General features: G+C 39.4%; 1 pseudogene; it reads left to right on the plus strand.

Moving 5' to 3' along the window:
• Positions 1-17106, plus strand: part of LOC149990779 (hydroxyacyl-coenzyme A dehydrogenase, mitochondrial pseudogene) — a 30242-nt pseudogene extending 13136 nt beyond the window's left edge.
• The last annotated feature ends 10782 nt before the right edge of the window (positions 17107-27888 follow it).

The following is a 27888-nucleotide window of genomic DNA, read 5'->3' on the forward strand; positions in this document are numbered from 1 at the left end:
TGTTCTTTGTTTGCTTTTAAATTTTCCATAGGAAAATGAGGAAATAGAACTTCCTGGTCTACCATTTGACTGACATCTCCTCTGAATCATTAATATTTAAACAGTTCAAGGGGGGACCAAGATGGCCGCGGAGTAGGAACAGTGTTCTCAGCTCGCTCCTGTTAAGGAGACAATCCAGGAGGAAAAAACTCGGGGAGGAATGACTGAGTGAGTGGGAATATCTGATAACGTGAATGGGGAGGAGATCGTGGGAGCAGCGTGGAGGGGGGTGGAGGCGTTTATCACAAACTGCAGGCTGAGTCATTCTGAGACTCTGTGCATTTGCAGTATCAAGCCGGAGAGCTCACTAGCCGGGAGTGAATTCTTGTAGGGAGCTAGGGAGAGGATTTGGCCGAAAAAGCCAGAGGAGGGAGAGAACAGTGAACAACCAGGACTGGGAGAAACTGTGTGACCTGAGTCTAGAGAGAAACATCCTCAGTTGCAACCTCCGACGGAAAGCTCAGCATCCCGGGCGCACCCAGCACTTGCGCTAGGGCCCTACAGAACAAAGGAGCAGTTTTGGGGCTAGGAGATGGGCCGCACAGAAAAGCTGCTGCGGAACTCCGGACCGGGGGAGAACTGTGTTCTTGAAATCAGTGTTTGCTCTTTAGTCGCGCTAGAATCCCACAGAACAAAAGGCAGGTTTAGGGCTAAGAGAGAAATAGGACGTGCAGGGTGTGTAAGTAGGGAAGAGAGCGGAGGCGGAGGTTCTGGAGGGGAGACAGTTTTAGGGCAAGGAGAAGGGCCCGCAGGGAAGGGCTGCTGCGAAGCTCCAGACCGGCAGAGAGCTCCGGGGAAGTAGAGTGCTGCGCTGACCGACCACACTAGAGTCCCACAGAACAAAGGGACGGTGCTGTGGTGGGAAGAAAGATAGAGCTCGCAGGCCAATAGACAGGGAAGCCAGCGGAAGCGGTAGCTCGGAATAGAGAAAGTTTTGGGGCAAGGAGAAGAGCACAGGCAGGAAAGCCACTGCAAAGCTCCAGACTAGGGGAGAGGCCCTGGGCAGGAAAGGGCCACTGGGCCCGGCGCTTTCACCGACTGTGCCAGAGTCCTGCAGAACAAAAGGACGATCTTGAGACAGGGAGAGAGGTAGGGTGCGCAGGCATATAGACAGGGAAGAGAGCAGAAGCTGTAGCCTGGGAATAGAGACAGGACTGGAGGCAGGGCGGGGATTGCTGGCGGGCACAGGCTGGACCGACAGAGGGAAGGAGTAGCTGGACAAGCCTGAGGAGGGCTGAGGCTGCCTCAGGAGGGGACAACTAAAGGCAGCTCACAGCAGAGCGGTGGTAGGCCCACGAAAAAAAGACTAGCAACCCCAGAATCAAGCAGAACCCTCCCACAGCCAGCCAACCAACCAGAAAAGATTTGAAACTCATGGAATTTTGAATAGGAGCAGACTCAGGAAGGAAACAAGGAAAAACCAAAAAACAAACAAACCAAAAATACCCAGAGACTGTGCATAAAAGTTGAATTGAGTTAAAATCCTCACTCTTTTATCTCTCACTCTCTCTCTAACTGCCCCTACCGTCAGTCCCTTCTTATTCTCACTCCTTTCCTCCCCTCCCCTTCCCTCCCTTCTCTCCCCTTAGCATTCTCCCCTGCATCCTATTCTCAGTTAATTTTATAATTTTAAGTTCTCTCCCTTTCTCACCCTCTCCTTTCTCTGCGCTACGCACCATCAACTTTATTAAATTTCTTTCTTTATTTTGTCCCCCTTCAGTCTACATTCATTTTTCTTTCATCTCTTGTCCTTATTTTCCTTCTCTCCCTATACATAATCTCTCTCTCTCCCTATTACACTTTATATTCTAATCTCTTAATATTCAAATTATAATTCTAATCTATCCCCCTCTCCCTTTACTCTCCCATTCTTACCCCTTCTCTTTTTCTACCCCATCCCCCCACTTCTTTCCCTACCTCTTGTATTTCTCTCCTTCATCCTATCTTTTGCCAACTCTTCAATTTCAATCCTCCCCTCCCTAATATCTCCTCTTCCTCCTGATTTCCTTCCCTCCTCTGAGCTCTTTTCCTCCCAAATCCTCTTGCTTTCCTATCTCCTATTCCTCTCTCTCTATATTCACTTTTTCTCTCTATCTTGCAACTTTATATCATGTTTTAATCTCCTAATCTTTTTTATAACATATAATTTAAAAAAGAATTTTAATCCAGTTCCCTCTCTTCTACCTCCCCTTCTTCTTTTGTTCTCTCTCCTACCCTTCTCTTCTCTACTTTCTCTCTCTCTTTCCTCTCTCCCTTCCTGTCTTGCTATTTTCTACTCTGTATTTTTATCCTTAAAAAATTCTTTCTCAATCTATTACCTACCTTCTAACCTCCCCAGCCCTCTCTTTCAATTTCTGGCTATCTGTCTACCTGGATGTCTGTTGTGTCTACCCTACCTCCCACGCTAATCATATAGTATATACCGATTATATAATCCTAATACTATACACTTCAACTTTCACACTCCACACTGTAACCCTCCCCCCCTTTTCAAACAGACAGTGTAAGTGTTAATTGCTCTCTTACATAACCTTGATCCCAATTGCTAATATTAATACTCTATCAACTTCCAGCTCAAAAATTACCCTTCCTTCATTTAAAACAACTCCTTTCTGTTTCTCCTACGAAATAAGAGTCCCAGTATCTCCACAAGTATATTAACACGGGCTCATTTGCAGCCTATAGTGGGATTGTATTTGGGGGAGACATTGGAGGGTGTGGGTTTCTTGCCTGGGTTGTGTAATTATGTTTTAGCAGCACCTTCACAAAAGATCTCAAGACAAGGTGGGCAGAGTGACTCTCAATCAACTAACCAGTGAAAAAGATCCACCAAAAAGTAGCTGAAATACAACCAGACAGATTAAAGAAATATCATCAAGGACAACACAGACGGAGATCCAGGAGGGCGGAGGAGTAAGTGGAAGCTACACTAACCCCCTCCCAGGACCAGCCAGTGCTGACTCAGCCCCAGTACAGCAGACAGACCATCCCCCTCCAAGTGGTGTCATACTAAGGGGAAATAAAAGCCCTGCCTACAGGAATTAAGTTGCCACACCCACGGTCCTTAAGCCTGACGGCTGATCACAGATTGAGTATAGTAACAACTAAAGAAGAGAGACAAAGGCAGTAGATCCCTGGAAGTCTCCAACAGACTGCCTAGGGCCAGTCTGATACATGATCTGACGCTACCAGAAGCAGATCCAGGAAGAACTGATCATTCCAAGAAGCACCAACAAACAAAAGGAATCACAAAAATGGGGAGACAGAAAAACAACCCCCCATCAAAAGGAAAGGTAGAATCCCCAGAAACAGTGCTAAATGAAATAGAGGGGAGCAAAATATCAGATACAGAATTTAAAACATGGATTATGGAGAAGCTAAATGAGCTCAGCGGAAACTACAAAGAACTCCAGAAAAACTACAGTGAACTCCAGAAGAACTATAAGGAACTTACTGAGAATTATACCAGCATCAAAAAGGACATGGAAGCTATCAATAAGAGCCAGGAGGAAATGAAGAATACAATCTCTGAATTGAAGAACACAGTAGAAGGAATTAAAAGCAGGCTAGAGGAAGCAGAAGATCGGATCAGTGAGTTGGAGGACAACGTACACAAAAACTCCCAGACAATGCAACAAAATGAAAAAAGACTGAACAAGACTGAAGAGGTTCTAAGACAGCTGCAGGACAACAGGAAATGTAACAATATCTGTATCATTGGAATTCCAGAAGGAGAAGAAGAAGAGCAAGGGATAGAAAACCTCTTTGAAAAACTAATGACAGAAAACTTCCCTCACATGAGGAGAGAAAGAGTCACACAAATCCAGGAGGCACAGAGGGTCCCAATGAAGATGAACCCCAACAGGCCCACCTCAAGACACATCATAATTAAAATGGCAACATCCAAAGACAAAGAGAGAATCCTAAAAGCAGCAAGAGAGAAACAACTCATACCATACAAGGGAGCTCCAATAAGGCTATCCTCAGATTTCTCAGCAGAAACACTACAAGCCAGAAGGGAATGGCAAAAAATTTTCCAAGCAATGAAAAACAAAGGCCTACAACCAAGAATACTCTACCCAGCAAGGCTCTCATTCAAAATGGAAGGCGAAATAAGGCGTTTCTCAGACAAAGGAAGACAAAAAGAATACATCTCCACCAAACCAGCAATGCAAGAGATGCTAAAGGGTCTGCTCTAAGAAGATAAAGAAACAGAGAGAAACAGAGAAGAACACGAGTACAAAGGGGGAAAATGACAATGAATAAGTACTTATCAGTAATAACCTTAAACATAAATGGATTAAACGCTCCAATTAAAAGACATAGGGTAGCGGAATGGATTAGAATGAATGACCCACATATATGCTGTCTACAAGAGACCCACCTTAGAACAAAAGATCTACACAGACTGAAAGTAAAGGGATGGAAAAATGTATTCCAAGCAAATGGACATGAAAAAAAAGCCGGGGTAGCAATACTTATATCAGACAAAACAGATTTCACAGCAAAGTCCATAAAAAGAGACAAAGAAGGGCATTTCATAATACTTAAGGGAAAAATCCATCAAGAAGATATAACGCTTATAAATATATATGCACCCAACTTAGGAGCACCCAAATATGTAAGGAAAATTTTGAAAGACTCCAAGAAAGATATAGGCAGCAACACACTCATCGTAGGGGACTTTAACACCCCATTGTCAACAATGGACAGATCTTCAAAGCAAAGAAACACCAAAGATATTGAGGCACTGAACAACACTTTAGATCACATGGACTTAGTCGATATATATAGAAGTTTACACCCCAAAGAGGCAAAATATACATATTTCTCAAGTGCACATGGAACATTTTCAAAGATAGACCACATGGTAGGACACAAAACAAGCCTCAATAAATTCAAGAAAATTGAAATTATATCAAGCATCTTCTCAGATCACAATGCCTTAAACTTGGAAATCAACCTCAAGGAAAAAACTCAAAAACATTCAAACTCTTGGAGAATGAATAACATGCTATTAAATAATGAATGGGTTAACAATGACATCAAGGAAGAAATCAAAAAGTTCCTGGAAACCAATGATAATGAACACACAACAACCCAAAACCTATGGGATACAGCGAAAGCAGTCTTAAGAGGAAAGTTCATAGCAATACAAGCCTACCTAAAAAAGCTAGAAGAATCTCTAATAAAAAATTTAACCCTACAGCTACAAGAACTAGAGGAAGAACAACAAGCAAAGCCCAGATCAAGTAGAAGGAAGGAAATCATCAAGATCAGAGCAGAATTAAATGACATAGAGTCTAAAGTAACAATTCAAAAGATCAACAAAAGTAGAAGCTGGTTCTTTGAAAAGATAAACAAAATTGACAAGCCTTTAGCCAGGCTTATCAAGAAAAAAAGAGAGAGAACCCAAATAAATAAAATCAGAAATGAAAGAGGAGAAATCACAACTGATACCACAGAAATACAAAGAATTATAAGAAATTATTACGAACAACTGTACGGCAAGAAATTTGACAACCTAGAGGAAATGGACAGATTCCTGGAAAACTATAGTCTGCCCAAACTGAATCAAGAAGAAGCAGAAAGTCTGAATAGACCAATAACAGCTAGTGAAATTGAAGCAGTAATCAAAAAACTCCCAGCACACAAAAGCCCAGGACCGGATGGCTTCACAAGTGAATTCTACAAAACATTTAGGAAAGAACTAACTCCTATCCTCCTCAGACTATTCCAAAAGATACAAGAAGAGGGAAGACTCCCAAACTCTTTCTATGAAGCCAGTATAACCCTAATTCCAAAACCAGGTCAAGACACAACAAAGAAAGAAAACTACAGACCAATATCGCTAATGAACATAGATGCTAAAATCCTCAACAAAATATTGGCAAACCGGATCCAGCAACACATTAGAAAGATCATACACCACAATCAAGTAGGATTCATCCTAGGGATGCAAGGATGGTTTAATATTCGCAAATCAATAAACGTGATACACCACATAAACAAAATGAAAGACAAAAACCACATGATCATATCAATAGATGCGGAAAAAGCATTTGATAAAGTACAACACCCATTTATGATAAAAACTCTCCTCAAAATGGGAATAGAGGGAGCATACCTCAACATAATAAAGGCCATATATGAGAAACCTGAAGCCAACATCATACTCAATGGGCAAAAACTGAGAGCATTCCCCCTGAGATCAGGAACAAGACAAGGATGCCCGCTCTCTCCACTCCTATTCAACATAGTCTTGGAAGTTCTAGCCACAGCAATCAGACAAGAAAGAGAAATAAAAGGTATCCAAATTGGAAAAGAGGAAGTAAAACTGTCATTATTTGCAGATGACATGATAGTGTACATAGAAAATCCTTTAGACTCCACAAAAAAACTACTCAATCTAATAAGTGAATTTGGCAAAATAGCAGAATACAAAGTCAATATTAAGAAATCGAAGGCATTTTTATACACCAACAATAAAAACTCAGAGATAGAAACTGAAAGAAAAATCCCATTTACCATAGCAACAAGAAAAATAAAATACCTAGGAATAAACTTAACCAAGGAGGTAAAAGACCTGTACACAGAAAACTACATAACACTGAAGAAAGAAATTAAAGAAGATACAAATAAATGGAAGCGTATACCATGCTCATGGATGGGAAGAATCAACATCATTAAAATGTCCATACTACCCAAAGCAATTTATAGATTCAATGCAATCCCTATTAAAATACCAGCAACATATTTCACAGACCTAGAACAAATACTTCAAAAATTTATATGGAACCAAAAAAGAGCCCGAATAGCCACAGCAATTTTGAGGCAGAACACAGTAGGAGGAATAACAATACCCGATATCAAACTATACTACAAGGCCACGGTAATCAAAACAGTCTGGTACTGGCATAAAAACAGACATATAGATCAATGGAACAGAATAGAGAGCCCAGAAATAAGCCCAGGTTCATATGGTCAACTAATATTTGACAAAGGGGGAAAGAACATCAAATGGAGTGAAAAGAGCCTCTTCAACAAATGGTGTTGGGAGAACTGGACAGGGACATGCAAAAAAATGAAACTAGACCACCAGCTCACACCATACACCACAATAAACTCAAAATGGATCAAAGACTTAAATGTAAACCGTGACACCATAAAAGTCCTAGAGGAAAAAATAGGCAGGAAAATATCAGATATCCCACGTAGCAACATTTTTACTGATATATCTCCTAAGGCAAGGGAAATAAAGGAAAGAATAAACAAATGGGACTACATCAAACTAAAAAGTTTCTGCTCAGCTAAAGAAAACATCAGCAAGATGCAAAGGAAACCAACCATATGGGAAAATATATTCGCCAATGACATCTCAGACAAGGGATTGATCTCCAAAATATATAAAGAACTCATACGACTCAACACCAAGAAGACAGACAACCCAATTAAAAAATGGGCAAAGGACCTGAACAAACACTTCTCCAAAGAAGACATACAGAGGGCCCATAGACATATGAAAGTATGCTCAATATCACTAGCCATCAGAGAGATGCAAATTAAAACCACAATGAGATGCCACCTCACACCAGTCAAAATGGCAATCATCAACAAATCAACAAACAACTTGTGCTGGAGAGGATGCGGAGAAACGGGAACCCTGGTGCATTGCTGGTGGGAATGCAGATTGGTGCAGCCACTGTGGAAAACAGTTTGGAATTTCCTTAAAAAACTAAAAATGGAACTGCCTTTTGAACCAGCAATTCCATTGCTAGGATTATATCCAAAAAATCCCGAAACACCAATTCAAAAGAACCTATGCACTCCAATGTTCATAGCAGCACTATTTACAATAGCCAAGTGCTGGAAACAACCTAAATGCCCATCTGTAGATGAGTGGATCAAAAAACTGTGGTACATTTACACAATGGAATTCTATGTAGCAGAAAGAAAGAAGGAACTTCTACCATTTGCAACAACATGGATGGAACTAGAGAAAATTATGCTTAGTGAAATAAGCCAGGCAACAAAAGAAAAATACCTTATGCTGTCACCTATTACAGGAAACTAATGAACAACACAAACAAATGAGCAAAATTGAACCAGAGGTATGTAAACAAGAAGTAGACTAACAGTAACAAGGGGGGCGGGGGGGAGGAAAAGAAAGGTGTAAGGGGATGGGTCAAGTTAAAAAATATATATATATATGAATGACCCACAGACAGGTCCAACTGAGTGGGGACTAAATGTGGGGGAGGGGAGGGACAGGGTGCAGGGAAACAAGAGGGCTAAAAAAGTGAGACAACTGTAATGGAAAAACAAACAAAAATTTTTTAGTGGGGAAAAAATGAAAATATGAAGAATGGAAATGCCAGTTCAGTGAATATTAGGACAAAGATTTTCCTTCATGTTGTATATTTTTCTCCCTATTTGATCCCTCCAGAGTTTGGCATTCTAAACAAGTAAGTAATGACATAAGTTCCTTTGCAAGGAACTAATAAGACCAGTTGTCAACAGAGGTTCCTTTTTTTTTTTTTGACCAAGTCTTTGCTGGAATGTCAAGCCTAAAGGAAACATACTTGGGCTCAGATTGTTACCAGAAAGCCCCGAGGAACTGGGAATGACTTTCAAAGGTAATTAAAGCCCGTGAGATAAAAGGCCTGGTACCATGGTTGGTTGTGCGGTCCACAGCAATCTTTCCAGGGAAGGTACGAAGGTTGTTTTCCTGAAAGATGGCTAGAAGGGACCTTAAGGCACAAGGAAAGACCAGAAAGACTTGGAAAAAACAGGTGTGTACAGGCAAGGATGAATGCCGGATATGTGGCACAGCGTCTGTGCCCTGAAGAACAGACTGAAGGTCACCCCAAATATTCCTTGGGTAAGTTCCAGCAAAGCAGAACTAAAGATCATAAGTGATCATTTGCTGCTCTTGTTATGTTTATGCAAACGTACAGGATAAATTAAAAATGGACTTAATGTAGTCCCTTTAAAGACAAGGAGGGTAACCTTAGGGATAAAGATTATTATTCAAGGAAAATCGCAATGATCAGTAGTAGAGTATAAAACAGGGCAACTAACCGTCTTAAAAGTTTCTTCTCCAGATTTAGAGACTTGTTTGCGGGTTATGTTACATAAATTAACACGTGTTTTTTGTTTTCAAGGGACATAAGCCAATGATCGCATTACCTGAGTGATCATCTGTACGCATAAGCCTCACTTAATCCTCTCTGCAGCGCTGCCTCCTGAGACTCAACGGTTTGGCAGAACTAAATGGCTGGGTTGGGGAAGAATGGGGTGGTCTGTGGGCTTCACTTTAAAACGGGTTTCTCTTTTCTATCCTAATGGCTTGGACAGAAAAGGCCCAGAGGTCTGAGAGGGGGAAAAATCTAAATTATTTACCTCAGCCCAAACTAAGTGTAATGGGCAAAAGGGTTTTGGACAGGCGAGATGTGCCTAGCACACCTTCTTACAAAGAAGTTTTTTTTTTTTTTTCCCTAATATGGAACACTGAAAAATTAATCCCTGCCTTTTGTCATCTAGTAGTTATGGATAGAATGATGTCTTTTAACGCTTTTCGCCAAATCTGTTGCCCCCAGAACACAACAAGGACACCAGCCTGTTAAACCAAGCACGCCGTTGACCGGAGACAGCCAACTGACCTGGAGTCTGCACGATCCTTCCCCATGTGGGAAGGCCACCCTCCCCTCCACACCCCCACTCTTATTAGGGATTTCTGGACCCAAGGGTAGGTAGGACGACGACCATGTCCAGCTTGAAGCAGCTAGAGGAGCTTGAGACCTTCGCCCATTGTCCTTTACAAGATTACAAAGGGTCCTAATATTTGAGAGGGGGGGGATAGTTAATTTTTACGAACCACGGGTATGGACTTGGGGGGATTGCTGGGGGAGGGGGTGCTGGGTGGAGGGGAACAAGGGGGAGAAAATTGGAACTGTTGTAACAATATAATCAATAAAAAACATTAAAAATATATATATATATTTAAACAGTTCAATATAACTATATGTCTCACTCTATATAAGTGATTACCCTCTATCCTAAATACACGGTACAGTTACAAACACAACTTATCAGCACATGAGCTGTCTCATGAATTACAATTGACCTTTGAAAAACACTGTTTTGACCTGTGTGGGTCCACTAATATGCAATTTTTTTTCAACAAACACAGCACAGCAAATATATTTTCTCTTCATTATAATTTTCTTAATCACATTTTCTCTAGCATACTTTATCCTAAGAATATGGTATACAAAATATAATACATATACAAAATATGCTTTAATCGGCTATATTATTCATAAAGTTCTAACTGCATAAGGATTTGATGCCCTCCAGTCCCCAACTGTTTAATGCTCAACTGTATGTGCTTTACCCATGTACAGAAGAAAGACATTTATTGATAAAATTATGGCTCTGAAAATTGACATTTCTCAATCTCAATTAGATAAATTACTGCTATTGTGAAAATCATGCTATCAAGTTCTTTCAAATCTCTCAGGATCTATATTTATATAACCAGATACACTAGATAGACTAAATCAATTTATGAAATGAACTGTATCATTCATTAACATGCCTGTATCATAAGTTCATTATCTATACCTATAAGCAAAAATGTGCATAGCTTATTTCCATATTTTACTCAAATCTTTTCTAGAAATGACTTCTCCATACTCCATATCCTTTCTTTTGGCATGCTTCCAAGGGCCTTAGAATATTATGCTGCCCCTTAAATTCCATAGAGGATCTTTTATGCCCAGATCTTCAGTTCTATCGGCAATTTTTTACAAGGGGAAATTTTGCCTAAAAAACAGACAGCATAATAAACATAAACCTAAAACAAAGTTTTATACAAATTAAGTCATTTAAAATTAATTTGGATCTTTATCTTAAATATAGGTACCATCTGAATAGTGTTTCTCAACCTATGAAATGTGGCTAGCTAGCCTTTGTATAATCATACTAATAGAGCTAATACTGTGGATTATTCTGATTATTGTAAAAATGTTCATATGTTCTGAGAACATTCTGTTTTACCTTATTGTTAATCTCAAATCTAAGAATGAAGGTTTTTCTGCAAGTTTCATGACCAATAGCATCATATTATGTAATTGAGATCCAGTAATCAGCTTGTCAAATCTAAGTAGTTCAAGTCTGCTAAAGTGAGTTTTAGTTTGGGTTAAATTACACTATCGATTTAGTAATTTGGTTTTAATTAGTTATATTCACTTAATTGTTTCTAGGTCTGTCACGACATTTTAAAATGGGGTTGCAGAAATTTATTTCGCACTTTGAAAGCTTTAGTATGTCTTTTTAAAAATTCATCACTTCTACTCTGAAACTTTGTGTAGAAGCTTAGTCAAATGAGTCTCTTGCAATTGATTTTTATATGTAGGTTTGTTTTAAAGAGCAAGCACCTTCAACAAATTTCTTTAACTACAGACATAAAAACTGTCATTTGCTGTAGTACAAGAATAGAGTCATGTCAATTATTATAGTAATCAGTTTTCTAGATTTTTAAAAGTCACCTATGATGAGTATAATGGTTAATATTATGCATCAACTTAACTGGATCATAGTATGCCCAGATGTCTGGCTAGGAATTTCTGGGTGGGTTCACGAGGATGAATACTGAAGACATTAGCATCTGAATTATGTAGACTGAGTGGAGTGCCTTGTCCTTCTCTACCTTGGTAGGTCAAATCCAATCCTTTGAGGGCCTGGACAGAACAAAAAGGTGAAGGAAAGGTAGATTATCTCCCTTCCTGACTGCCTATTTGAGCTGATATATCAGTATTCTCCTGCCCTTGGACTGCCCTTGGATTGATATCATTGGCTCCCTTGATTCTTGGGCCTTTAGACTCAGACTAATTACATTACTTGCTTTGCTGGGTCTCCAGCTTTCAGTTAACAGATTGTGGGATTTAGACTCCATAATCAGGTCAGACAATTTGTAGTAAGGCTTTCTGTGTGTGTGTGTGTGTATTATAATACACACACACACACACACACACACTATGAAATATCTGCCCAGAATAAGTCCAGCCATTGTTAATATAATGAGAATGATTTGTGTGGCATTGATGTAACCTGGCAGCCAAAGAAAGTAGACTGAAATGCACATGCGTGAACAATGACAACTTCACTGTACTAGTCAGTGGAGGTGGTAGACACCACTGAGTGAGCATGTGTACTGGTTGTTACATTCAAAATGACTGAGTGAGTAGAGCAATGAATATTCACTAAATTTTGCATTAAACTTGAACATCCCTCCACAGAAACTATTCAAATGATTCAGAAGGCTGCACCTATGGGCAACTGGTGATTGGTAGCTTCATCGTGACAATACACCTGCTCATTCATTGAGTCTTGTGCAGAATTTTTTGGTAAAACATCAAATCACAGAGGTGACTCAGTCCCTGTACAGCCCAGATTTGGTGACCTGCAACTTCTGGATTTTCCCAAAAATAAAATCACCTTTGAAAGAAAAGAGTTTTCAGACTATTGATGATATTCAGGAACATACAGTGGAGCATCTGATAGCTATTGGAAGAACTCTGTGAGGTCCCAAAGTGCCTGCTTTGAAGGAGACTGAGACATCATTGTCCTATGTACAATGTTTCTTATAAATGTCTCTATTTTTCATATTACATGGCTGGAGACCTTCTAGACACACTATACACACACATGCACACAAGGTGGAGCAAAAGTGGGTTTACAGTTATTTGTATGGAAAATCATACAGTAACTAATAAATAACAATATAAGAATAAACTGTATTTTGTGTACTCACATCTGTAAATCTACTTTTGCCTCACCCTGTATATATATACATATATATATGCATGCTGGCACCCTGATCTCAGACCTGCAACCTCCAGAATGTAAGAAATAATTTTTCATTGTTTAAACCAATTAGCCTATGGTGTTTCATTATGGCAGTCTGAGCTGACAATGCAGTTGTCGGACAAAACTAAATTTTTTGGTTCATCTCTGACACTTAGTAGTTGTCTAACACTTTCTAAGTCTCCCACCTCATCAGTAGAGTAGGGACAAACATATTCACCTTTCAAGGTTATTATGAGAACTGCATAAACATATCATATGTATATATATATATATAATCAGTTTTTCTGGAGAGCCATGACTAATACAGTGATGAAACAGTATTTCTATTAGTTCATCCTTGTGTTTTATGCAATAATAATAATAGCTTATAATAATAATAGCTTTCATCATCATCACCATTATTACTCATCTATGCAAAATGATGACACCTGCTTTAGATTTTTCTCATCCACAGACAGGACCACAAATCTCATGCAATTAAGATTGCTCATTCTTTGTACTCATTGCTGCTAACCTTGAAACATGCTTTATTTTACTCAAATTCCAAAAATCTATAGTCATAATTTCATCCAGTAAGGATATTAGAAGAGCAGAGTATGACTAACAGAAACTACTATTTGTCAAAGTGTGTTTTCTAGAAAAGTTTATAATAGAAAATCAAATTTGAAAAACACTGATTAAAGTAAAACAGATTTCTTTTCCACAGGACTTGTCAGAGACTTCACTCAGGTAGCATGCATTGTGAATTCTTTTGCATTGAATAGAGTATACACCTACTTTCCAAATGTGTTTCACTGGAAAATATATATGTACATTTTGCAAAGAATCTCACAAATGATTTTTCATAATACATTTTAGAAATGTTTGCACAGAAAAATTAGAATGTTCTTTTTTTATGTATGTTATGGACTGAATATTTGTGTTCCCCCCAAATTCATATTTTGAAGCCCTGACTCCCAATATGACAGTATTAGAAGATTGAGCCTTTAGGAGGTAATTAAGTATAGATAGAGTAATAAGACTGGAATGGCCATGATGAGATTAGTATCTTTATAAGATAAGGAGAAAACATCAGAAGTGCCTCTCTCCATCAAGTGAGAACACACAGAGAAGGCCACTGTCTGCAAGCCAGAACTTGAGCATGCTGGCACCCTGATCTCAGACTTGCAACCTCCAGAATGTAAGAAATAATTTTTCATTGTTTAAACCAATTAGCCTATGGTGTTTCATTATGGCAGTCTGAGCTGACAATGCAGTTGTCGGACAAAACTAAATTTTTGGTTCATCTCTGACACTTAGTAGTTGTCTAACACTTTCTAAGTCTCCCACCTCATCAGTAGAGTAGGGACAAACATATTCACCTTTCAAGGTTATTATGAGAACTGCATAAACATAACACATCATAAGCTATCAGTAAATGACAGCTATGATTACGATGATTATTTTCCCTATTATAAGTCTTTCTTTCTCAACATTTAAAGATAATTGAAAATTTAGAAATGTATGAATTTAGCTACTCAATCTGGGAAATCCTGGTCAATATACAATACCCTTATGGGTTCTTTTGGGAAGGGTGATTACTCAAAATGTGTTGCTTTTAGAACTAGTTACAGCATAGGCAGAGCTTCCAGGATGGTAACAGATCAGTTATTTGAGTACAATCAATATGTAGTGATAAGCCTATGTGAGAGCGTACTGTCTTGAGCTTACTGATTTTCAATTAATAGTTGCTGCTCAGCAGGTCCAATCAGATCAAGTGATATGGTAGATGCATTAGGTAGGCATTTTATTGAGTTCTAACTCTCCAAGAAATGTTCATACACTGAACTCCAAGGTCTATTTCTGGGCTATGAATATAATTTTTATACTTTTATACCCATAGTACCTCCAGGTGGTCCTCACAATACCCTAATCCTGGTCTTAGTTAAAATTATGTTCATAATCCAATTTTTTTTTGCTGGAAAACTGTATTCATGTCTGATAGTCATTTTATTTTTTAAGAATTATGGGAAATGTTCTCATAGCTGGATAACTAAGCTCCTTTTGTATATTTGCTTTGGAAGGTTTACCTGACAATTTAGCTTTGCACCTTAACTCTAAGAAATAAATACACCAATGCTGAATTTTTTGACATTAAATATGGTGATAAAATCATGATATAAACATTTATTCTACAACATACCTTCTTTTTAAAATATATATTTTTTGAAAACTTGGTCTTACAAGTTAAAAGCCTCTGTGCTAGGAATGGTGAGAAAAAATTTTTTAATGGTAAATTGGATAAGAATTGCAATTTTTGGAGACTTTGTAACTCACTCCTTTTTATGTTTTCATGTGTAGGTGACATAGCTATTTGAAAGACAAGGATTATATTGTGCATGGTTTTCATATTATATTTTCCAGATTTGCATGCACTCTCTCCCAATTATTTTTGAATCATTATTTATGTTTGTATAAAATTATTTATGTATATATCTAAAATTATATGTGTATGTAGAGATATAAAGGTAGACAATATCTAAAAAGATGAGTAGAAAGATGTATTTCTGCTTACTATTTTCAATTTATTTATCCACAAAACATCATATTACTAGGTTCTCTTAAAACATGATGTTAATGTGAAAAATACTACTTATTTGGGTCTCCTTTATTTTTTCAGTACAATAGCAATGCTTAGAGGACATTTAGACAAGTGATAATAAAAAAATGCACATGTATTCAGATTAAATTAAAACTGACTAAATTGAAACATACAAAATTCCAGTCTGCTCTTCCAAGATATAGTAGATTAAACCATTTGAAGATAAATATATTAAGCTTTTAGAAAAAGTATAGTAACCAGGAGTCTCATTGTTCATTTACCAATAAACTATAGTTTGAGTGCCTTTGGGTACTTTTATTGCAATACACTGCAGTGCTACTTAAATTCCATCTGCCACTTTTCCTTTCAAATCAGGATTTTCAAAATCTTATTCTAGACTAGCTATAGGAAATGCATATTATGTGCATGGTAGTTGGTATTTACCACATAAAATTACTGAAACTGAGAATTTTATTGTCTCAGCTCATTTTTTTAACTTAGAATATAATTTTCTACGGATTTACTTATCTTCATCTTTGTCTCTACACTTGCTCCAATCAGCTGGGACCAGGAGTACAGGGTCAGGCGATATAAAGTATTACCAACACTTCTTCTCCTGGGCTGGTTGCGGTAGCCACCGCTTCCTTCACCTCCTCCGCCTCTGCACCACGGCTTTCTTAACCAGGCAGTTCGTGCGCACGGTGTCCTCATCATCCAAAGCTTCAGCCTCAGTGAAGAAACTCATCATAAAGCATGTGGCAGTCATCGGCAGTGGGCTGATGGGCGCCGGCATTGCCCAGGTTGCTGCAGCAACTGGCCACACAGTAGTGTTGGTAGACCAGACAGATGACGTTCTCGCAAAATCCAAAAAGGGAATTCAGGAAAACTTTAGGAAAATAGCCAAAAAGAAGTTCGCAGAAAACCCCAAGGCAGGGAATGACTTTGTGGGGAAGACCCTGAGCAGCATCTTGACCAGCACGGATGCGGCATCTGTCGCCCACTGCACGGACCTGGTGGTGGAGGACATTGTGGAGAACCTGAAGGTGAAGACTGAACTCTTCCAGAGGCTGGACAAGTTTGCCACTGAACACATGATCTTTGCCAGCAACACTTCCTCTTTGCAGATCATGAGCATAGCCAAAGCCACCAGCAGACAGGACCGAGTTGCCAAGCTCCATTTCTTGAACCCAGTGCACATGATGAAGCTCGTGGTGGTCATTAAAACATTAATGATCAGCCAGAAGACATTTGAATCTCTGGTGGACTTCAGCAAAACCCTGGGAAAGCATCCTGTTTCTTACAAGGACACACCTGGGGTTATTGTGAACCGCCTGCTGGTGCCATACCTCATGGAAGCAGTCCAGCTGTTTGAACGAGCTGATGCATCCAAGGAAGACATTGACACTGCTATGAAGTTGGGAGCTGGCTACCCTATGGGCCCATTTGAACTTCTGTATTATGTTGGGTTGGATACTACGAAGTTCATCATGGATGGTTGGCATGAGATGGATGCACAGAACCCATTGTTTCAGCCCAGCCAGTTCATGAATAAGCTAGTAGCAGAGAAGAAGCTTGGCAAGAAGACTGGAGAAGGATTTTACAAATACAAGTGACAAGTGCTGATTCTCTGACTCTGAGAAGTCTGTAAGCTCGTATCAGCAACTGCCCCAAGTGCCCCAGGCATGCTTTTGGATCAGACGGTCTCTTACACAGCACAGTCTGTTTGATGTGTGTTTTTATTGTAATCTACCTGAAGTATTGATTTACAAAACAAAAAACAAAAAAACATTACCAACAAAAAGTCTTCTTCTAGAACAAGCACTATGGGTAAGACAGGTTACCATCAAAAGTGATGTGGGAAAGCTGGCATTGTACACATTCTCCACTCCTCTGTTCAGAATAATTTATGGATCATTAACCAGGAATGAAAAGAATGGACTCTGTTGATATGTATTGGTCCTATAATTCAATGAGTTAAGAATTAGAGAAAGTATAAGAGAAATAATATTTAAAATATTATAAATATTACCTTTTGCTTCTTATTTATTTGAAATTCTGCTCTATGAAGTATTTTAGAGTTTTCAAAATGATTGAGACTAATGTGGCATGTCTAAAACTACTTTCAGCAAGGAGAACCAGAGCTTTTGGTAAGAATTCAATATACGAGTATTTTAACTTTATCCTAATAGTTCTCAATAGTTGGTTCAGGGTTTTTAGCTGAGTTGTACATTTAACATTTTATTCCTATGTTCTGCCTTAAAAATAAAAGCAGTACTCCTTAATCTTCAAAGAAATAAAACAACTCACTATATCACCTGTTTTTTCCTACTTTATTTTATTTTTTATTGTTGTTATATTACAGTTGTCCCAATTTCCCCCCTTGCTCTCCCTTGCCCTGCCCACCCCCCACTCCTACAGTCAATCCCCACCCTGTTGTATATGTCTGTGGATCATCTATACTTGTTCATAGATTAGATCTTTCCCATTCTTTCCCCCCTTATCATCCTCCCCCCTCCCCTCTGATCACTGTCAGTCTGTTCCTTGTTTCCATGCCTTTGGTTCTGTTTTGCTCATTTGTTATCACTTGCTTTTTTAACAAAAAATTCAACACAGAATACATACTATATAGCCTGTGCATGGCCTTGGGAAACAAGCCAAGATACATTTCAATCCTAGCTCTCTCTCCTACTAGCTGTATGAATTTGCTGAGTTGTCTTAAACTTGTGATACCTTCACTTCCTAATATGTTCAATGGGAGAGATAATGCATGCCTCCACTTGTGGTGGTAGGTATTAAATTTTTAAAAATTATGTTAAGCACTTAGCATAGTACTTGTCTTATTAATAAGCATTCAATAAATGACAGTCCACTAGAACAGCAGTGAGTATAACACAATCCACTGAGGTACCAAAAAAATTAGACCTCTAATTTGTATGTTACTTTATTTTAAAATTATGTTTACACATATATATACATATGTATATAAAAGTTTAAATAAATGTAAGTGTAATTATATCGTATATGCTGAGTTTGGGGTATTGATTTTTTTCTCTTTTTGCTTGCCACATGCCTATCTATTTCTCTCTCTCCATATCAGCTCCTTTACTCCCACCACTATAAATACACTACAGGTATATTTAGAATCCTAGTATACATCTGCATTGCATTAATTCATCAATCTCTTTTTTTGTGTTTTCAAGAATGTATAAAATATATGGATATAGTAGTTTGTGTATATCATATTTAAATAAGTATACAAAAATACAAAAAGTCTGCTTGGATTTTTTTTCACTTTGTGGAGTCCTCTGCCTATACTCATAAGTTCTGTGAGGATGTGCAGAACTTTTAAACACCTCATTTGAGCCTATTAAATAGGCATATGGCTAGCACATTAACTTCACTAATCTAACCTGTACAGTTAGAAATAAGATTGACCACTCCTTGCCTAAAGAATCATGATTCCAGCACCTCATTGAGGTTATTAGGTTGCAGCCTCCTCAGGTACATTAATGGGGTGACAGGAATGCTAAATGTGCTCATTCTGCTCAGTTCTATTAGGTCCCTAGCAGTTGTATACAGTGGAGCGACGGATGCCAAAGAGAGCAAGTGCCACTTTCCTATGTTTTTCCTTTCCTCATCTATCAAAAGTTCAAATGGCCTCAGACAATTCAAGAGGCAAGTTCAATGTGTTAATGTCAGGTCTATTGGGAAAAAAAGGGGGGGTTTATAGTTTCTTCTTTTTAAAATTTTCTATCTTGACAAATTTTCAATGTCTATACATTTTCTGTGGTGTTGATGATTTTTAAAATTTCAATTTTAATATCATTGTAGATTCACATGCATAGTAAGAAATAATGCAGGGAGATCCAGGACACACTTGACCCAGCTTCTTCCAACAATAAAACAACAGTAAAATATCAGGACCAGGATATTATCATTGATGGAGTCAAGATATAGAACATTTCCATCACTACAGTGATATCATCATTGCCTTTTATGGCCAAAGCCACTTCTTGCCCACTCGCACTTCCATATTTAACCCTTGGAACTCACTAATTTGTCTATTTCTATAAATTTTTCATTTCAAAAATATTACATAAATCAATCATACACCATGTAACCTTTTTATGTTAGCTTTTCAACATATCCCTCAAGATTCATCTGTGATAGAGTATGTAATAACAGTGTGTTCTTTTTATTGCTTAGTGGAAGTCCATGGTATGGACATACCACTGTTTGTTTAACTATTCATCTGTTGAAGGACACCTGGGATGTTTCCAGGTTTTGGCTGTTATGGATAAAGATGCTATAAATAGCTATGTACAAGATTTTGTATAAATATGTTTAAATTTATCCAGCAGAAATGCCCAGCAGTATAATTGCTTGGTTGTATGGTAAACACATGTTTATATTTTTTAAATCCTCACCTGATATGTTCATTGATTTTAGAGAAGAAGAAGAAGACAAAGAAGAAAGAGAAGAAGAAGAAGAAGAAGAAGAAGAAGAAGAAGAAGAAGAAGAAGAAGAAGAAGAAGAAGAAGAAGAAGAAGAAGAAAGAGAGTGAGAGAGAGAAAGATAAATTGCTTGCCTCCTATATGTGTCCCAACTGCGGATTGAACTTGCAACCTAACCAGGAATCAAAATTTCAACCTCTTGGTATATAAGATGATGCTCCAACCAACTGAACCACTCGGCCAGGGACTGACAGAATATACTTTAAAACAAAGGCAACAGTGGCCCTGGCTGCTGTGGCTCAGTGGATTGAGCATTAGCCTACAAACCAAGTGTCGCTGGTTCAATTCCCAGTCAGGGCGCATGACAAGGTTGCACATCAGGTCTCCAGTTGTGGACGTGAGTGAGGTGCAACCACACAGTGATGTTTCTCTCTCTCTCTTTCTCCTTTCCTCTCTCTTTAAAAATAAATAAATAAATAAACAAATAATTAAATTATTAAAAAATAAAACAAAGACTACAATAAAAAACAAAGAAAGACAACACATAATGATAAAGGGAGCAATCCAACAGAGGACAAGACCCTTGTAAACACTTATTCACCCAACATAAGAACACCTAAATATATAAATGAAATATTGATGAACATAACGGGAGAGATCCACAGTAATACAGTCATAGTAGGGGACTTTAACGCCTTATTAACATCAATATATAGATCTTCCAGACAAAAAATCAGCAAGAAAGCAGTGGCCTTAAATGACGCACTAGATCAGGTGAATATAATCAACATCTTCATAGTGTTTCACACCAAAGCAGCAGAATATACATGGAACATTTCCTAGGATAGACCCCATGTTAGGACACAAAACAAATCTCAATAAATTTAAGAAAATGGAAATCACATCAAACATCTTCTCTGACCATAATGTTGTGAAACTAGAAATCAATCACAAAAAAAGAACTGAAAAACACAAAATACATGGAGGCTAAATAACATGTTACTTAACAATGAATAGGTCAACAATGAGATTAAGGAAGATATCAAAAGAAACCTTGAAACAAATGAAAATGAGACCACAAGAGCCGCAAATCTATGGGACATAGCAAAAGCAATCCTGAGAGGGAAATTCATAGCATTACAAGTCTACCTCAGGAAACAAGAAAAGCTCAAATAAACAATATAATTTTACACTCTAAGGAACTAGAAAAAGAAAAACTAACAAAGCCCAAAATGAGAAGAAGGAAGGAAATAACAAAGAAAAGAGCAGAAAGACTTATGGCCAAGATGGAGGCATAGATAGACACACTGTGTTTTCCTCACAACTATGGAGAAACTCATAACCAATTCAAAAGTAAAAAACAAACACAAAACAACAAAAACAACAATGAACAGAAAACCCAGAAAGTTGAAAATACAGGGAAGTTCAGCAAAGAAATAAAAAAAAAAGATATTCAGCCAGAAAGGTAGGAGGAACAGAGCTGGGGTGGAGGAAACAAAGTCCGGTGCAGCAGCAATGGTTGCATGGGCGGTGCTTGGCAGCAGCAGGAACTGGTAGCACGGTTATTGGTGCAGTGAGCGGTAGAGCAACTATAGCTGCAGAGAAAAGCGTGGTCATATATTTTAAATCTGGGAAGTGATCCAAGCCCCAGACCAGACCGATTCCAGCCCCAGGCCAGACTGCCCAGCATATGGTTCCAGCACCATGGAAAATAGAACCACATTGCTTCTGAATGTGAAAGCCAGTCGGGGTTGGGGCAGAGGAAGAAACTTCTAGTCTCTAAGCAGAGTCTACTAATTTAATACAAGAAAGGGGAGACATGCCTGGAAAAGGGGAGAGTGCTAAGCAAGTGGCATTGTTCTCTCTTAGACATACATACATCACCACATCACCACAACACCGTGAAACGGGTCACCAGCAATGACGAATACCTAAAGCTCTGCACCTTTAAAATGTAACAGGTGGGGGAGAAACAAGATGGCGGAAGAGTAAGTGGAAGCTACACTAACCTCCTCCCAGAACTAGTCTGGATTTACAACGTAATTTTGGAGAAATCACCTGGAATAACCAACCGAACACTAGCTGGAGAGATGTTTATAACCATGAAGAGACAGAAAAGGCCACTACATCACAACGTGACCGGTAGGGTGTGCAGAGACAAGGAAGAGCTGGCTGGGCTCACATGGATGGCAGCTGAAGAGACTGAGAAACAGCTCAGCAGCTGGGGGTTTCCCCTAAGAAAGGCAGGTCTAAACCCCAAGCTGAGCTTCCCAGCCTACAGTAACAGAGTGGAAAGTAAAATAGTATCCAGCTGTGAAAAGCGAAAAGCCACAGGGTTTCTTGCTAGCCGGAGAGAAACAGCTGGAGAAAAAGAGCTCTTAAGCGGATCACATACGAAAATATTTTGGCCTCCATTTACCCTGGGCTCAAGCAGAGGGAAGGCGGAGAGGACTGGAGACGCTTGGGGAGAGTTTGGTGTGGTGGCTTTGAGGGGAGAACTGGGGAAGCAGCCGACCGGGTCCCAGTGCTGACTCATTCCCAGTACTGTGGGTAGACCATTCCACCACCACCCCCACAAGTGGCGTCAGCCTGAGGGGAAGCAAAAGCCCTGCCTACAGCAATTAAGCTGCCACACCCACCGTCCTTGAATCTGATGGCTAATCACAGATTGAATAGACTAACAACTAAAGAAGTCAGACAAAGGCAATAGATCCCTGGAAGTCTCCAACAAGCTGCCTAGGCCCAGACCTGTACAGGATCTGACGCCACCAGAGGCAGATCCAGGAAGTGCAGATCATTCTAAGAAGCAACAACAAACAATAGGAGTCACAAAAATGGAAAGACAGAGAAACAACCGCCCATCGAAAAGAAAGGTAGAATCCCCAGAAAGAGTGCTAAATGAAATAGAGGGGAGCAAACTATCAGATATGAAATTCAAAACATGGATTATGGAGAAGCTCAATGAGCTCCGTGGAAACTACAAGGAACTTCAGAAAAACTACAAGGAACTTACTGAGAATAACACCAGCATGAAAAAGGACATAGAAGCTATCAATAAGAACCAGGAAGAAACGAAGAATACAATTTCTGAATTGAAGAACACAGTAGAAGGAATTAAAAGCAGGCTAGTGGAAGCAGAAGATTGGATCAGCGAGCTAGAAGACAATGTAGACAAAAACTCCCACACAGTGCAACAAAATGAAAAAAGACTGAACAAGACTGAAGAGGCTCTAAGACAGCTTCATGACAACATGAAATGTAATAATATCCATATCAGGAATTCGGGAAGGAGAAGAAGAAGAGCAAGGAATAGAAAGCCTCTTTGAAAAACTAATGACAGAAAATTTCCCTAACATGAGGAGAGGAAGAGTCACACAAGTCCAGGAAACACAGAGGGTCCCAATGAAGATGAACCCCAACAGGCCCACTTCAAGACACATCATAATTAAAATGGCAACATTCAAAGACAAAGAGAGAATCCTAAAAGCAACAAGAGAGAATCAACTAATAACATACAAAGGAGCTCCAATAAAGCTATCTGCAGATTTCTCAGCAGAAACACTACAAGCCAGAAGGGAATGGCAAAGAATATTTCAAGCAACGAAAAACAAAGGCCTACAACCAAGAATACTCTACCCAGCAAGGCTCTCATTCAAAATGGAAGGTGAAATAAGGAGCTTCCAAGGCAAAAGAAGGCTGAAAGAATACATCTCCACCAAACCAGCATTGCAAGAGATGCTAAAGGGTCTGCTTTAAGAAGATGAAGAAACAGTGAGAGACAGAGAGGAACACGAGTACAAAGGGGGAAAATGACAATGAATAAGTACAGAAAGAAAGAAGGAACTTCTACCATTTGCAACAACATGGATGGAACTAGAGAGAATTATGCTTAGCGAAATAAGCCAGGCAACGAAAAAAAAAAACCTTATGCTATCACCTATTACAGGAAACTAATGAACAACACAAACAAATGAGCAAAATTGAACCAGAGGTATGTAAACAAGGAATAAACTAACAATAACAAAGGGGGAGATGGGAGGGAGAGAAGTGGTAAGAAGGGGAAGGGTCTAGTCAAAGAATATATATTAATTACCTATAGACATGGGCAACTGGGTGGGGACTGAATATGGGAGAAGGGGGAGCAGGATGCAGGGAAGCAAGAGGGGGAAAAAGTGGGACAACTGTAATGGAAAAACAAACAAAAAAGTTTTTAGTGGGGGAAAAAATGAAAATAGGAAGAATGGAAATGCAAGTTCAGTGAATATTAGAAGGACAAGGATTTTCCTTCATACTGTACACTTTTCTCCCTGTCTGATCACTCCAGAGATTGGCATTCTAAAGAAGTAAGCAATGACATAAAATCGTTGGCATAAAACTAATAAGACCAGTTGTTAATAGAGATTTTTTTTTTACTAAGATTTTGACTGGAATGTCATGCCTAAAGGAGACATGCGTGGGCTCTGGTTGTTACCAAAAAGCCCTGAGAAACTGGGATTGACTTTTGAAGGTAATAAAAGCCCACAAGATAAAAGGCCTGGTATCTTGGTTGGATGCGCGGTCCACAGCAATCTTTCGAGGGAAGGAATGAAGGTTGTTTTCCTGAAAGATGGCTAGAAGGGACCTTAAGGCACAATGGAAAACCAGAAGGACTTGGAAAAGACAGGTGTTTACAGGCAAGGCTGAATGCCAGGTATGTGGCTCTGCTTCTGTGCCCTGAAGGGCAGACTGAAGGTCACCATAAACGTTCCTTGCGTAAATTCCAGCAAGCAGAACTAAAAATCATAAGTGATCATTTGCTGCTCCTGTTGTGTTTATGCAAATGAACAGGATAAATTAAAAATGGATTTAATGCAGTCCCTTTAATGACAAGGAGGGTAATCTTAGGGAGAAAAAGCATGATTCAAGAAAAATCACAATGCTCAGTGGTAGACTATAAAGTAGTGCAGCTAACCATCTTTAAAGTTTCTTTTCATTTAAAATTTGTTTTCATTTGAAAGTTAAACTATGTCTGTGGTATTATCAAAGATGTTTAATTTACAGGCAAGAAAATTGTCAAATGCCTTGCAACTAGGTGTCTTTCTGATAGGACAGTCCTACAGACTTAGAGGCTTGTATGTAGGTTATGTTACATAAATTAACATGTGTTTTCTGTTTTCAAAGGGCATAAGCCTATGATCTCATTACCTGAGTGATTGTTTGTACGTATCGTCGTCGTCGTCGGCAGCCGTCCGTCTCAAGAGACAATGGTGTAGCTTAAGAGTCTATCTGCACCGCCGAGAATGGTTGTGCAGTCCGACTCGGGAGTGACACGGTATCTGTCTCCTCCCGTGTAGAATCGACATCTTGCGAAGACGCTGGAGTGTCCTCTCCAGTGAAGCTGAAGCTACAGAGCCTGGGCAGGGTGATATGGAGGGTCTGCTGTTGCCCATGCAGCAGACACCCCCTCTCTTCACAGCTGAAGGGTCCAAGGGAAAGACGGAGTCAATACAGCTTGGCTTCAGGTGTGCCGCAGGAGTTGCCGGTGTTGACTACAACGTCAAACCGCCTTAGGGACTCCGGCTCCGGATTTTCTGTCAGGGTTTACTCCCTTAGCCTTTCCCCTGAAGAGGTATGCCGCAAGGCAGCGGAGGTTTTTTGGAGTCAGAGTTTTCCTTCTCTGATGTACCCTCACTTAATCCTGTCAGCATCGCTGAGTCCTGAGACTCAATGGTTTGGGTGAACTAAGTGGCTGGATTGGTGAAGAATAGGGTGGTCTGTGGGCTCCACTTTAAAACTGGTTTCTCTTTTCTGTCCTAATGACCTGAACAGAAAGAGCCCAGAGGTCTGAGGGGAGTGAAACCTAAAATATTTCCGTCAGCCCAAACTAAGTATAATGGGCAAAAGGGTTTTGGACAGGTGAGATGTACCTGGCACAACTTCTTCCAAAGAAGCACTTCTTTTCCCTAATATGGGACATTGAAGAATTAATACCTGTCTTTTGCCATCAAGTGGTTATAGATTGAATGATGTCTTTTAACCCCTTGCCAAATCTGTTGCCTCCAGGATACAACAAGGATGCCAGCCTGTTAAATCAAGCATGCCGTTGTCTGGGAACAGCCAACCGACTTGGAGTCTGCACAATCCTTTCCTATGTGGTAAGGCCACCCTCCCCTCCACATCTCTACTCTTTTTTTTTTTTTAACTGTCATCTATAGTTATTTTATTTTTTTAAACATTTTCTATTGATTATATTGTTACAACAGTTCTAATTTTCTCTCCCTTGCTCTCCTCCACCCAGCATGCCCCTCCCCCAGCAATCCCCCTCAAGTCCATAACCCTGGTTCGTAAAAATTAACTATCCACCCCCTCGCAAATATTAGGACCCTTTGTAATCTTGTAAAGGACAATGGGTGAAGGTCTCGTGCTCTTCTAGCTGCTTCAAGCTGGACATGGTCGTCGTCCTACCTACCCTTGGGTCCAGAAAACCCTAATAAGAGTGGGGGTGTGGAGGGAAGGGTGGCCTTCCCACATGGGGAAGGATTGTGCAGACTCCAGGTCAGTTGGCTGTCTCTGGTCAATGGCGTGCTTGGTTTAACAGGCTGGTGTCCTTGCTGTGTTCTGGGGCAACAGATTTGGCGAAAAGGGTTAAAAGACATCATTCAATCCATAACTACTAGATGACAAAAGGCAGGGATTAATTTTTCAATGTTCCATATTAGGAAAAAAAAAAAGGCTTCTTTGTAAGAAGGTGTGCTAGGCACATCTCACCTGTCCAAAACCCTTTTGCCCATTATACTTAGTTTGGGCTGAGGGAAATAGTTTAGGTTTTCCCCTTCTCAGACCTCTTGGCCTTTTCTGTCCAAGCCATTAGGATAGAAAAAAAAAACCCGTTTTAAAGTGAAGCCCACAGACCACCCCATTCTTCCCCAACCCAGCCATTTAGTTCAGTCAAACCGTTGAGTCTCAGGAGGCAGCGCAGCAGAGAGGATTAAGTGAGGCTTATGTGTACAGACAATCACTCAGGTAATGCGATCATAGGCTTATGTCCTTTGAAAACAGAAAACACGTGTTAATTTATGTAACATAACCCACAAACAAGTCTCTATATCTGTAAGACTGTCTTATTGGGAAGACATCCAGTTGCAACGCACTTGAAATTCTATTTGCCTGCAACTTGAATATCTTTGATGATATCACAGACATGGTTTAATTTTCAAGTGAAACCATATTTTAAATGAGAAGAAACTTTTAAGACGGTTAGTTGCCCTATTTTATACTCTACTACTGATCATTGTGATTTTCCTTGAATAATAATTTTTCTCCTTAAGGTTACCCTCCTTGTCTTTAAAGGGACTACATTAAGTCCATTTTTAATTTATCCTGTTCATTTGCATAAACATAACAAGAGCAGGATATGATCACTTATGATCTTTAGTTCTGCTTTGCTGGAACTTACCCAAGGAATATTTGGGGTGACCCTCAGTCTGTTCTTCAGGGCACAGAAGCTGAGCCACATATCTGGCATTCATCCTTGCTTGTACACACCTGCTTTTTCCAAGTCTTTCTGGTCTTTCATTGCGCCTTAAGGTCCCTTCTAGCCATCTTTCAGGAAAACAACCTTCGTTCCTTCCCTGGAAAGATTGCTGTGGACCGCACAACCAACCATGGTACCAGGCCTTTTATTTCATGGGCTTTAATTACCTTTGAAAGTCATTCCCAGTTCCTCAGGGCTTTTTGGTAAAAATCTGTGCCCAAGTATGTTTCCTTTAGGCTTGACATTCCAGCAAAGACTTGGTCAAAAAAAAATAAAATAAAAAAATAAACCTCTATTGACAACTGGTCTTATTAGTTCTATGCAAAGAAACCTATGTCATTACTTACTTGTTTAGAATGCCAAACTCTGGAGGGATCAAATAGGGAGAAAAATATACAACGTGAAGGAAAATCTTTGTCCTAATATTC

This window comes from Furipterus horrens, unplaced genomic scaffold (genome assembly GCF_987537825.1).
Source record: "Furipterus horrens unplaced genomic scaffold, mFurHor1.1.pri manual_scaffold_17, whole genome shotgun sequence".
Taxonomy (NCBI): Eukaryota; Metazoa; Chordata; class Mammalia; order Chiroptera; family Furipteridae; genus Furipterus; species Furipterus horrens.